The sequence below is a fragment of the Rana temporaria genome, chromosome 4 (assembly GCF_905171775.1).
Source record: "Rana temporaria chromosome 4, aRanTem1.1, whole genome shotgun sequence".
In the NCBI taxonomy this organism is placed as follows: Eukaryota; Metazoa; Chordata; class Amphibia; order Anura; family Ranidae; genus Rana; species Rana temporaria.
Window position 1 is genome coordinate 402,850,947 of NC_053492.1, and position 14,915 is coordinate 402,865,861.

The 14,915-nt window shown below is 43.1% G+C and overlaps 1 protein-coding gene across 1 annotated transcript in view; it reads right to left on the minus strand.

The window, feature by feature from the left end:
- LOC120937755 (WD repeat containing planar cell polarity effector) overlaps positions 1-14,915 on the minus strand; it is a 480,161-nt gene that overhangs the window by 204,770 nt on the left and 260,476 nt on the right. The gene's annotated exons all lie outside the window — the stretch shown is intronic.

Consider the following 14,915-nt stretch of genomic DNA (forward strand, 5'->3'; position numbering starts at 1 on the left):
ATTTTGAGCGTTGTATCTTTGTTTTGGTATCCACAAAACAAGATACAACGGCATCTGTGTTAGATCCGACAGGCGTACGTCTGTGTACGCCGTCGGATCTTAGATGCAATTTTTCGGCGTCCGCTAGGTGGCGTTCCCGTCGTAATCCACGTTGAGTATGCAAATTAGCTATTTCCGACGATCCACGAACGTACGACTGGCCGGCGCATTTTTTTACGTCGTTTCCGCTTGGCTTTTTCCGGTGTATAGTTAAAGCTGCTATATGGTGGCGTACTCAATGTAAAGTATGGCCGTCGTTCCCGCGTCTAATTTTGAAAATTTTACATCGTTTGCGTAAGTCGTCCGTGAATGGGGCTGGACGCCATTTACGTTCACATTTAAAACAATGACGTCATTTGGAGCAATGCACCCTGGGAGTTTTTACGGACGGCGCATGCACAGTTCGTTCGGGCGCAGGGACGCGCTTCATTACAATGAAACACGCCCCCTACCCACTCAATTTGAATTCCGCGCCCTTACGCCGCGAGAGATACACTACGCAAATTCATTGAGGATTCAAACCAAAGCCAAGTAAGTTACAGCGGCGTAGCGTATCTTACATCTGCGCCGGGTGCAGTGTATGCCCCTATATATTTATTTATCTGTGATTCAGGTTTACCTCCCTTATTGAGGGGTAAACACCCCCAAAAAAATAATAAAAATTAATAAAAAAAAAGATGTTAAGATGTTATATTTATATGTGTCTTCTTATTTAAAATTGTAGTATTCCCTTCTAAATTATATGTGTTTTTGGATCTTTCCCCTCCCCCCCCCCCAAAAAAAAGGGGCAGAGGAGAAATCGAGAAGAGAAAAAAACACCCACACGCTCTCCCCCCCCCCCCCCCTCCAAAATAGGTGAGGAGGATCGTTAGACACCTTCCCATATTCTTCTAGTGTCACATTCTCTGCTTAGGCCCCATACACACGAGAGGATTTATCCGCAGATACGGTCCAGCGGACCGTTTCCACGGATAAATCCTCTCAAAGATATCCGCTGATTTCGATGGGATGGAGTGTACACACCATCCCATTGAAATCCGCGCGGAAATCCTCTGCCGATGACGTGTCGCGCCGTCGCCGCGATTATGACGCGGCGACGGGCGCGACGCTGTCATATAAGGAATTCCACGCATGCGTCAAATCATTACGACGCGTGCGGGGAATCCCTTTGGACGAATGGATCCGGTAAGTCTGTACAGACGAGCGGATCCATCCGTTGGAATGGATTCCAGCAGATGGATATGTTGTGCAGCACAACAAATATTCGATCTGCTGGAATCCATCCCAGAGGAGATTTCTCCGCGGAAACAGATCCGCTGGCGTGTACACACCATAGGATCTATCCGCAGAAACCCATTTGCTGGGATTTATCTGCGGATGGATTCTATCGTGTGTACGGGGCCTTAGACATATTAACAAAACATACATAAAAACATACACATTAAAAATAAAAGCTGTGGATTGTTCCCCATCTTTCTTTTTTATAGTTCCAATCTCCTTTTTTCTGAGCTTCATAAGGCTTTTGGTTTTATCAATCTATTTCTTGGTTATGATTTTCCCAGATTTCCCAGATTTTTTAACATTTATCCTGTTTATGCCTGATGTCATGTATCCATTTTTCTGCTCCCATTATTATAACTACTTCCCTTTTTCAAAAAAATATAAAATGGAGTTGGGACTTTGTATGAGGCACGTGGCTTAGACCGCCACAGGCCTCCATCCCTGCAAGGGTTAAAAAATGGAAGATTGGGACTTTAAATGAGATGCGATTATAGCAATATGCGATTAAGTATAAATATGGAAAATAAAAAATTGTTTCCATAATGACCAGGCTCAAAAATACCAGCCCAAGAAGCACTAAACCAAATTAATCTGTCTAACTGTATGTAATTAAAACAGAGGTTTAGTTGCAGGAATTTGCAAATACCTGGGAAGCTGCAGGCCAAGCATCACGGCACTCTGTGTAACTGCAGTCCTAACTATAATTTTTAAGGCCTCCAAAGGAGGAGCACAGGTGTGCCAATCAATAGACAGGGAGCAGATGGCAACCTAGACCTGCCCCTATTTAAAGTTGGTATGGCAAATGAGAGCACTGGGAAGACAACAAACAAAGGTGAAACCAATACATGCCTATCAAACCAAAATACCACCAAACTAGGTGCGGACCACATCTAACTGGGTCAGCTAGCCAAAAAATGACAATGCATAAATTAACTGTTGGTGGTAGATCTGTAAAGGCACTCTGTTACACCTCTGAAATCGCATCTCCATCCCTGGCTAATATTAAAAATATATAAAATGGAGTTGGGACTTTGTATGAGGCACGTGGCTTAGACCGCCATGGGCCTCCATCCCTGCAAGGGTTAAAAAATGGAAGATTGGGACTTTAAATGAGATGCGATTATAGCAATATGCGATTAAGTATAAATATGGAAAATAAAAAATTGTTTCCATAATGACCAGGCTCAAAAATACCAGCCCATTCTTGAAGGGTGGGGCATGTTGCTTGCTTCCAATACCTTGGTATTAATATTTTGGCCGCATTTAATAAATGCGGTACAATGCTGTTTTTATACGTTTGTATAGCTCTTGTGGTTCTATGGAACAGGAATTGTTTCCTCAGGCCTCGTACACATGACCGAGTTTCTCGGCAAAAACCAGCAAGAAGCTGTTTTTTTTTTTTTGCCGAGGAAACCGGTCGTGTGTACATTTTTCGACGAGGAAACTGTCGAGGAACTCGACGAGCCAAAAAGAGAGCATGTTCTCTTTTTCCTCGACGGGAATGGAGAAAATAGGCTTGTCGAGTTCCTCGACAGCCTAACAAGGAACTCGACGAGCAAAACTATGTGTTTCGCCTGTCGAGTTCCTTGGTCGTGTGTACGAGGCCTCAGACATTTTCCTGATCCATGGCGCCACTTCCTCCCAAAAGATTCTTATCCCTGGACATGCCCACCAGATATGGAGGCATGTTCCCTGCTCCCCGCATCCCCTCCAACATCGGTCATCTCTTGTTGGATATATTTGAGCTAATCGCACCAGGGTGCGGTACCATCTAACCAAAAACTTACGGTATTTGCCATTTCCTGAATGGCTGAGCTTGTGGATGTGGCATGTGTAATTGTAATAATTTTTTTTATTGTAATGGGGGGAATCTGCATCCTAGTTTTTTTTTCCTTTCTTTAACCAGTTAGCAACCGCCCTATAGACGAAATATGTCTACAAGGCGGTTGCTTAACTCTAGGAGGGCGTCAATGTACGTCCTCCTAGAATCGCGCTCCCGCGCGCCCTGTGGGGCGCGCACACGGGAGTCTCCGTGACCGCCGGGTTCTCCGGACCCGGCTGATCACGGATCACGGTAAATCGCCGCTGATAGCGGCGGTTTACCACGTGATCGCTCCGTCCAATGACGGAGCGATCACTAGTAAACAAACCGGCGTCATGTGATGACGCCGGTTCCTCCCTCTCCTCTCTGTACCGAACGGTACAGTGTGAGAGAGGAGAGGGGAGAGAGCGGAAGCAGCAGCAGCTGCTGCGGGCTGGATCTGTGACACATGCAGTCACAGATCCAGCCATCGATCCCTCCCTGTGCAATACTCTGCAGTACCAGCCATACTCTGCAATGCCCCCATACTCTGCAATGCCCCCACACTCTGCAATGCCCCCATACTCTGCAATGCCCCCACACTCTGCAATGCCCCCACACTCTGCAATGCCCCCACACTCTGCAATGCCCCCACACTCTGCAATGCCCCAAAATACTCTGCAATGCCCCCACACTCTGCAATGCCCCAAAATACTCTGCAATACCCCAAAATACTCTGCAATGCCCGCAATACTCCGCAATGCCCCGCAATACTCCGCAATGCCCCGCAATACTCCGCAATGCCCCGCAATACTCCGCAATGCCCCGCAATACCCCACAATACTCCGCAATACCCCGCAATACTCCGCAATACCCGCAATACCCCGCAATACTCCGCAATACCCCACAATACCCCACAATACCCCACAATACCCCACAATACTCCACAATACTCCGCAATACCCCACAATACTCCGCAATACCCCACAATACTCCGCAATACCCTGCAACGTCGTCTATGGGGATTTTTAAGTAGCGAAGTTTGGCGCCATTCCACGAGCGTGTGCAATTTTGAAGGGTGACATGTTGGGTATCTATTTACTCGGCGTAACTTCATCTTTCACATTTATGCAAAAGAATGAAGAAAAAATACTAAATTTGCCAAATTTTATAACAGAAACAAAGAAAAATTATTTTTTTTTACAGAATTTTCAGTCTTTTTTCTTCTATAGCGCAAAAAATAAAAAACCCAACGGTGATTAAATACCACCAAAAGAAAGCTCTATTTGTGTGAAAAAAAGGACGAAAATTTCATTTGGGTACAGTGTTGTATGACTGAGTAATTGTCATTCAAATTGTGAGAGCACCGAAAGCTGAAAATTGGTCTGGTTATTAAGGGGGTTTACGTGCCCAGTGGTCAAGTGGTTAATAAAGTAAGGGGTTGTTTTATTCTGTTCACTACATATTATTTTATACATTTGTGACAGTAAGTGGTCAGGTTTTAATATCTTTCTACATGTTTTTTTGAATATAGTTAGGGAATTCAAAGTTCTTACTTGAGGGTCTAATCTTCTAAAAAAACTTTGCATCTGACTATATCTCCATCCTGCCATTACCATATCTCCTTGTGTTGATACTAAATCTACCTGAGGCATCAGGACCTCCAGTGGTGCATACCTCAGTCACATTGTGTTACCTTCCGATTCCCATGGGCCTAATGCTCCTTTTTCCTCTCCAGATGGGAACCATGGGTAACCCCCCAGTGGTGCCAATTGGGATGTTTTTGGGACATATTTGCCAAGTTGATTTATCCTATCCCATACTGCCAGTGTGTTCCAAGTTAATGGGGATGTCCATTCTGATAATCCCCTGGCCTTTGTTGGTATCCATGGTGCCCCCACCAAGTTCATCCCCACCATATTTGTTTCCATTAGTACCCATGCTCTGTTACCTTCATCATGGCACCAGTGCAGTATATGCCCCGGAGCCATCGCTTTATAATAGGATGCAATACCTGGGAGCCCAACTACTCCTTCTCCCTTGCTTTTACATAGAATTTCATATGCCATCATAGCATTTCCCTCCTTCCATATAAATTATATGAATGCTTTCCATATTTTTTAAAAAAATATCTGGGGGAGTTGTATAAAGAATATATAAAAGTCTGGGTACCACATTCATTTTTAGGGTATTAATTCTCCCGAACCATGTTAGTGTGTTTCCCTTCCATCTATTCAGACCTTTTATTATTTCTGTAATTAATGTTACATAGTTACGTTCATACAGTATCCTTTCATCGGCCGCTATGTGCACTCCCAAATAGCACAGTGATTCTCTATTCCACAAAAACTAGTATCTATCCTGTAACGATTTAATTACAGGCAATGGTACATGGCTTGGCACTATTACTGATTTCTCTATGTTTATTTTGAAATTGGATATCTTTCCATATCTTATTACTTCCTGCATCAGCTTGTGTATATTACACAACTTTTAAAGGAAACCTGTCTTTAGAAAAATATGGGGATTGGCATTGCTAGCATCTCTTTCTGGAATTGCTTGCTGCCTGGCTGTCATTTAAACCTTTCAATTTAATACTTGTTTATGACCCAGAAGTATGCAAGTAAGAAGGTCTGACTATTCTTATACTTTGCTAAGCTGAATGCTTGATGAGAGTCAGACATGAAGATGTAAGGGTGCCATCAGGTTAACAGCCAGGCAACTAGGATTTTACAAAGGGGATAAGAGATGGCAGCCTGTGTGTTTCTCTTTAAAGGAGTTCTCTGAACTAAAACTTTTAACCCCTGCTGTGCCCGGGCTGTAAAACTATACAAAATAAACTTTCACTTACCTGCCTACGATCCCCCGTTGTTCCGATATCGCCGTCCCGTTCTCCGGTCCCGGTCTCTTCCGCTTCCTGCGGGTCGGTGACTCACAGTGCGCTCAGCCTATCAGCGGCCGCGACGGGACATTGCTGCGGCCGCTGATAGGCTGAGCGCACTGTGAGTCACCGACACGCAGGAAGCAGAAGAGACCGGGACCGGAGAACGGGACGGCGATATCGGAACAACGGGGGATCGTAGGCAGGTAAGTGAAAGTTTATTTTGTATAGTTTTACAGCCCGGGCACAGCGGGGGTTAAAAGTTTAAGGTCAGAGAACTCCTTTAAGAAAAGGTTTACTTTAACCAGTCCAGTAGAAGCAGCTGTGATGTATGAAGCTTAAAGTGGATGTAAACCCATTTTTTTTTTTATGTCACAATGTAGAGTATAAGATTTCCTATCATCTGTGCCCAGTCTTGCCACACAGAGTTAATCCAGCTCTGAGCAATCCTCTTTTATTGTTCAGTGAAAACGGACTTACAGAGAAAAACCTTATTCCGTTCCGCCCCCTTGCTAAGAGTGACAGGTTATTTACATGTCTCATGCACTAGCCTAAAACAGAGGCACATCCTGTGTAAAAAGTTCACAATTCACATCTCTCTCCCCTCCTCTCCCTTCCAGCTCTCCCATGATTGGCTGCATTTATTGTGTTTTGACTGGATGTTTCTCATCATGGGGTGTGATCCACAGTTCAGTGCGACGAGGAAATGCATGTTTATTGCAATGAAAACACAGAACAGAAAGCAGAATATACACAGACAAGTGATCTGATTTAGGTTACATGTATCTAGTGAGAGCTGGGCAGAGGAGAAGCTCGAGTGATCTGATTGTTATATTGTTATATTGCAGTGTGTGTGTCTGGGGTCACCTGATCACAGTTGCAACATCAGGTTATTTACATATCTCATGCACTAGCTTGGAGACAGGCATTATTTTTTAATTCCCACCCCCACTCCTTTTCTGAAGTCATGTGGTTACTTTTCTGAATTTTGACTGGATGTTAGGGATCATGGCAGAATTTAGTGTAAGGAATACACAAGAGAAAATGCATGTTGACAAGGGGAGTATAGAGGTGGGCGGGGAGTCTACTGACATCACGACTCCACCCACAGAGCTCCAGACAACAGACCCACCCACAGAATCTGCAGTTTTTCGGGTATCATAACAGACAGATGGGAGACATTTGACAGGTAAGGATACATGCAGGAGGCATGTATATCCTTATAGATCAGCACTATGGCGGTAGTTTAGAAAGGATGAGAGTGGGTTTACATCCACTTTAAGCCAGGTACACACTAACACGCACTAACCCGATGAAGTTGCATGGAAAAAAACTGACAGCTCCAGGTGGAGACACTGTACAAACCATGCAAGGTTAGTCCAACAATCTCCCCCTGCTGACTTGAGCTGAGCTAAGGGGGATGCCCCCCCCCCAACAGAACACTCCGATCACCGCTCTCTGCCACTGGCTAAGAGCGCTGGTTGAGAGACGGACGGCTGACAACTTCTGTCGGACAGACTGCATATACACGGGGAGAATGTGGACCATTTTTTTTAATGTCTCCTGACATTCTGCCCATGTGTACAGGCTTTAACTTCTTTACAAGAGAAACAAAAAGGAAAATAAAAGTTGTTTTCATCTATCCTATTTCTCTTAAACCTTGTTCTAACATTTCTGTTTAATCTGTTGCATTTGAAAATGAAAATGCTATCAATTACAGAGAAATTACTTTATGATCCCATGACTGAAATATAAGTAGCTTGCCATGACTATTCTTTGTTTTACCCCCTACTGTTTACATTTCGATAAATCCATGCCATAATTATGACCATTTCCTTGACTGCCGATGTAAAATAATAATAATCATTTTATTTCCCTTGATGAAACAAAGCTTTATGCTATCACAGAGCCATTCCCACTCATGCAGCTAAATTAAGCCAACATCTTCTTTATACCTGTTTACGTGTTCTCTCTCAGATGAGCTGCATTTTCCATAATTAGCCATGTTTGTACTTGTGCTGACACTGTCTGTCCTATCAAAGGGCTAAAGATAAGAGGAAGTTAAAGCAGGGTATACAAGAACTGAAAAACGGCCGGCTCCTACTGACTTTCGGTCCTTGTGATCCATTAGATCAGCTACTGTTTAACAGAAGCTGATCTAATGAATGGCTTCTGTTAAATGGCGCTGCAAGAAACCCAGCATTCGATCAGTGTTTTCAGTCAATTGCTGTAGCGCTGATATGTGTATTCCGATGGAGAGGGAGCCCCCATGTCAAAATACAATAGCTTAGGGGAAGAGATCCAAGCGTTACACATCATTTGCGTTGATGTGGAGATCTGTCAGTGTTACGGTTAAAAAAAATTATATATATATATATATATATATACACACACACACACACACACACACAATATTGGGACGCCTGCCTTTACGCACACATGAACTTTATTGGCAATATTGAGTTGGCCCACTCTTTGTAGTTAAAGCTTCAACTCTTCTGGGAAGGCTGTTCACAAGGTTTAGGCAAGTGTCTATGGGAATGTTTGACCATTAATCCAGAAGTGCAGGCACTGATGTTGGACAAGAAGGCCTGGCTAGCAGTCTTTGATCTAATTCATCCAAAAGGTGTTCTATTGTGTTGAGGTGAGGATTCTGCGCAGGTCAGTCAAGTTCCTCCAGCCCAAACTCGCTCATCCATGTCTTTATGGACTTTGTTTGTGCACTGGTGCGCAGTCATGTTGGAACAGAAAGGGGCCATCTCCAAACTGTTCCCACAAAGTTTGGAGCATGAAATTGTCTTGGTATGCTAACACCTTAAAAGATAATTTCACTGGAACTACTTGAAAAACAACCCCACACCACAATCCCCCCTCCACCAAATTATTTGGAAGGGTGGCCCAATACTTTAGGTAATGTAGTGTGGATAAGCGAGTTTGGCGTAGAGGAACTTGAATGGCCTGCACAGAGTCTTAAACTCATTCCAATAGAACACCTTTGGGATGAATTAGAGCGGAGACTGTGAGTCAGTCTCTGCTCTAATATTTATTTTTAACTTTTTTTTTGGTATGCTGTGTGAATAGAAACACACATTGTGGGAATTTCTCAAAATTGACTGCAAAGAACACTTTAATAACCATTTTTAGTTTGAGTTTTGGATAGGTAGAAAATGGTTGGAACCCCTGTCAGCTAACTGTCTGTATCCCACTGGAGTGATTTCCTTTCCCTTCCTGTCTCAGAGGCATAATGGAGTTGATTTACTAAGGTTCCTTTCACACGGGCTGGATCTGGTATTTCTCAGCAGGGAATCTGTCTGCCTATCCCATGCTGAGCCGAGTGCCCGGATGACAGGTCTGTGTCCACTCTACTTATGCAGAGGGACATGGACACAGCTCGCTCTCCTCTAGGGCGGTAAGATGTAAACAGACCGGCTGTCCATTTAAACCCAACTGCCCTCCGATCCTATCCTAACCTCTTATGGAAAAGGAGCCAAAAGCTGGAGGGTGACAACTGTACTGCAGCAGTGCATGGAAGCCAATTAGCATCCAACTTTAACCACTTAACCCCCGGACCATATTGCTGCCCAAAGACCAGAGCACTTTTTGCGATTCGGCACTGTGTCGCTTTAACTGACAATTACGCGGTCGTGCGACGTGGCTCCCAAACAAAATTGACGTCCTTTTTTTCCCACAAATAGAGCTTTCTTTTGGTGGTATTTGATCACCTCTGTGGTTTTTAGTTTTTGCGCTATAAACAAAAATAGAGCGACAATTTTGAAAAAAAAATATTTTTTACTTTTTCCTATAATAAATATCCCCCAAAAATATATATATAAAACATTTTTTTTCCTCAGTTTAGGCCGAAACGTATTCTTCTACATATTTTTTGGAAAAAAAAATTGCAATAAGCGTTTATTGATTGGTTTGCGCAAAAGTTATAGCGTTTACAAAATAGGGGGTATTTTTATGGCATTTTAATTAATATTTTTTTTTTTTACTAGTAATGGCGGCGATTAGCGTTTTTTTTCGGTACTGCGACAAAATGCCACTGGCAGTGAAGGGGTTAACACTAGGGGCGGGGAAGGGGTTAGGTATGTTCCCTGGGTGTGTTCTAACTGTAGGGGGGTGGCCTCACTAGGGGAAATGACTGATCTTCTGTTCATACATTGAACAGGGGAGCCGACTTGCCACCGTAAAAGGGCGGTGGGCGGTCGCCAAGTAGTTAACTTGCTCAATTAAAAGAGAAATATAGGTTGTTTTTCCCCCCATCATACTTACCTAGGTGGATGCAGCATGGGTCCAATGCTGCATCTGTCCCCCCAGTGCCTCTACACTGAGAACCGATCCAACACTGCTGATCGCTCAGTTTTCATATGTGAGCAGACTGTCAGTCACAGCTCTGTGCTCTGTCCCCTCCTCGCTCGATGGAGTGCTGAGCTGTGGAGGGGGCGGAGTGGCCTTCTCAGGCTCTCATCGGCTCTCTGGGAGGCTGAGCCAGGTGTCAGTCCAGGCACATGGTTGATACAGACTCCGTGGTCTGAATTATGCGGTTCCTGGATCGACATTGGTGACGTCAGCAGAGAGCGGACTTCAGCTCAAAATGAAAAGAAACAAATATCAATTCTATGTTCCTATTGAATTTAGCTACTATTGATTCTTTCCAATTTTTTTCCTGACATTTGACATTGTAAGCGATCAGATTAAAGTAGCCAAGTTTGTTGTGTAATATCTGAGTTTTGTCTAATCATAATAGCCCAGGATTTGGCTATAAAAGCGGGGCTGCAGGCTATTTTTTTTTTCAGTGACAAAGTTATCTTAAGGTTAGGCAAAGTAGTAAGAGTGGATTTACAACCAATGGCCCGGATTCAGATAGGTTTGTCTATCTATCTGCGGGCGTAACGTATCTCAGATACGTTACGCCGCTGTAACTTTGGGCGGAAGTTCCGTATGCAGAAAGAACTTGCGCCCTTAGTTACGGCGGCGTAATTTATGTGAGGCGGCATAAGCCCGCCTAATTCAAATGTGGATGATGTGGGCGTGTTTTATGTATATTAACTGTGACCCCACGTACTTGACGTTTTTTTACGAACGGCGCACGACGTCCATACTTAACATTAGCTACGCCTCATATAGCAGGGGTAACTTTACGCCAAAAAAAGCCTAACGTAAACAACGTAAAAAAATGCGCCGGCCAGACGTACGTTTCTGAATCGGCGTATCTACCTAATTAGCATATTCATCGCGTAACTATACGGAAGCACCATCTAGTGGCCAGCTTAAATATGTAGCCTAAGATACGACGGTGTAAGACACTTACACCGGTCGGATCTTAGGGAAATCTATGCGTAACTGATTCTCTGAATCAGTCGCATAGATACGACGGCCCGCACTCAGAGATACGACGGCGTATGCGGAGATACGCCATCGTATCTCCTTTCTGAATCCGGGCCAATGTGTTTAAGACAAATTTTGCCAATAAATACCTAAATTTCAAATGACCATTTATCATAATGCTATTATAATTTAAAACATGTACAGCCATTTATGGGAAAACAAATTGTTTTTACCAAGCACAAACATTGTTTTTTTATGGGGCTGTTGGCAGCAGCTATTCAATTTTAATATAATATTTTGCTTCTTAATTAGTCTATGCCCCTAGGCATTCACATATCACTGGTTGAGAAACTGTGCTCTGTTATTTTATATCAGACAGGTCCTCTTTAAGCTGCCCAAAACTTTTCATTCTCAGTTCCTATGCGATAACCCACAGACAAATGTTTTTCAATGACCAATAGAAGCACTGATATCGTAAATAAGTACAGAGAGAGATGGTCTCTTACTTGATTATCAGTATATATACAGTATATTTTTATTGCCATATTAGAAACTTTGGTAAATAATAGTCAGAATAAGAGCTACTAAAGACAGAAAACATAAGAGCTACTAAAGACAGCAAACTAGATGTTGCCCCAGTTCTGCACTTTTTCTATGTGTTTCTGCCTAAATGTCTTTTAAGTAGTAACACTACATACTTGTCTCCAGAACAGTCTTGGGTCTTTGTTGAGAGTATCTTGCTTTTGTGAAAACTGCAACTGTGGAAGGGTAAATCTCAAAACCATGAAATCTCTTAAAGAAGATAAGGGAAATCCCTGTTAAAACCAAGATCAGCTGCTCACTTGGTACAAACATGTCAAGAAGGGAACAAAAAAGAAGTGGCAGTAGAGGCATTACGTTTAATGATGCATTGCCTGGATCATGGACATGTTTACCAGAGGCTTTCTCTCCCTCTTTAGTTGAATGCCTTTTATACAGTAGGGGATTCCAGATACAGATATAACAGTAAAAACGCGCACAGCTAAATAAATAAGACTTGAGACTTTATTTTGCGTGTACTGCAACTGATCCTCTACTCAGTAACAATAAAAACCTGTGGTGGACTTTACACATAATTTGTCTCAAAATCATAACTGTTTAGATAGATGCTTTATCTCCTTATTTGCACCAGGTGATCCGGCCAGAAACACTCGTCGTGTTCTAGGGAGACAACACTGACTCACTGTAATGCCCTGTACACACGATCAGTTAGTCTGATAAAAACGGACCGATGGACCGTTTTCATCGGACGAACCGATCGTGTGTGGGCCCCATCAGTTTTTTTCCCATTGGTGAAAAAAAAAAGAACCCGTTTTAAAATTTTCGTATGGTTAAAAAACCGATAGTAAGAAAACGATCGTCTGTGGGGAAATCCATGCATGCTCAGAATCAAGTCAATGCATGCTCGGAAGCATTGAACTTAATTTTTCTCTGCACGTTGTTGTGTTTTACATCACCGCGTTGGACACGATCGGATTTTTAACCGATGGTGTGTAGGCAAGACTGATGAAAGTCAGCTTCATGGGATATCTGATGAAAAAATCCATTTGTTAGTTTTCATCAGACGAACCGATCATGTGTACAGGGCATAATTTATTTACGTAGGAGTGGTATTGTCACCCTAGGAGAGTAAGGACTAGAGAAATATACTTCCTCTCTTCATGACATAGTGGGAAGGTGTTCTCTTGTTCATAAATGTAAGCTGGGCACGGCTAGTAACAATGCTTAAGATAATGCTGCAGAATGCATGGAAAGTTTGAAGCTCACTGAGTTTCTGCTAGGACCAAAAGGTATGTTTTTGTGATTCCTGCACAGATGTAAGCAAATCAGAGATGACCACTGTCAGGGTTTACATACACTTTAAAGCCTAATTGAATGACATTTGACAAACTGGTGCATACGGTAAGTTTTGTTTTGTTCAGTCAGATGGGCTGAACAAAAAAAATCAGCAGCTCATAAAGAGGTCTCTGTACTAACTATTCAATGGTAGTACAGCAATCTCCCTGCTGTGCTATTGTGTTCTGACATGGGAAACGCCCTTCCGCCAGACACCCCCGCCCCCCCCCCCCGCCAGTCAGCGTTTGCAGCCATTGGCTGTGAGAGCTGATCAAATGGTGATGGGCTGCTTGTTTACCAGTATGCTCATTTGAAAGAAGCAGGCTGTGAGATCTGCTTTTGTCAAAGAAGGACCTGTACACATGGGCCAAATCAACTGTACCAGCTTATTTTGGCCCATATTCGGCTCCTGTGTACAGGGCTTTCAATTAAAGTGGTTGTAAACCCTTTATGCTACAGGTAAGCCTAAATTAGGGCTTACCTGTAGCTACCCAGGATATCTCCTAAACCTGCTCGGTTTAGGAGATATCCCCTGTCCCATGCATGTGCCGATGTCATCGGCACATGCACACTGGGGCAAACTGAAGCAATGGCATGTATGTGCCGTTGCTTCAGTCTGTGTGCCATTACCGGCGGCTCCAACGCATCCATGGGAGTGACATCATCGCAGCTCCAGCCGATCACAGCGCCGGAGCCACGTTACCCAGAAGTAAACCCGGGAGAGATGTTGGCAGCCGAAGGGGGAGACATGGACGGCTGTGGGGGCTTCGATGTAAGGTAAGTAATTCATAATGAGCTAGTATGCTATGCATATTAGCTTATTATGCCTTTGTCTTTCAGGGGTTTTTTTTATTTATTTTTTAGGGTTTACAACCACTTTAATAAGGCTTTGTGTATACAGTAGCTCCTATTTGTCTCTCATGAATATGGATTGTCCCTCTTTTCAAACCAAATCCCTCTTACTAGCTTAAAAATCTTTCTTTCAGATCATAATAATGTACTGATCCATAAATATAAATGTATTATTTAACTGCAGAAATCGCACTAAAATCTCAAAATAGTCTTCTGATTAGACTAGTTTTTAACCACCTAAGTTATTCCCCTAATATTTTCTTGCATGGCTGTGGAAGCATACCAGCATTGGCACTGATAACAGCGCAAAATAATAGGACATAAAATCATTGTGCACGCCAGTCGCAGCATCCAACTGCTGTTATCCCAGAGGGATTTTTCTTTATCACTCCCTTCTTGTATATAAATAAATGGTGGACATGAGGAATACTGTGAGCCATGTATACAATGAGTAATGTGTATAATTAGCCAACACATTCAATGTTTTCCTTTGCTTGCTCTCCCGGAGAAGCTTGATATGTGAAATACACTGCAGAAGGAGACTCCTGTAAAAGTTAAAGGAATTGAACCCCTGGACTAACTGATACATAGTTATACTGAGCAAGTGGGGTGACTACTTATGTGGTAGATTCCTGAAGGAAGGGAATTGTTTAGAATGTGATTATTTACAGAATGGTAAGGAATCTGTACAGGTTTTTTTTACAATACAGGTATATGAATAAACGTGTACTATTTTATTTAACCCCCCTGGCAGTATTCCCGAGTCTGACTCGGGGTGAGATTTTTTGGCTACGATCGGTAACCCCAAGTCAGACTCGGGCTCGCCTCGCTGAATCCACAGGCATGGTTTACTTA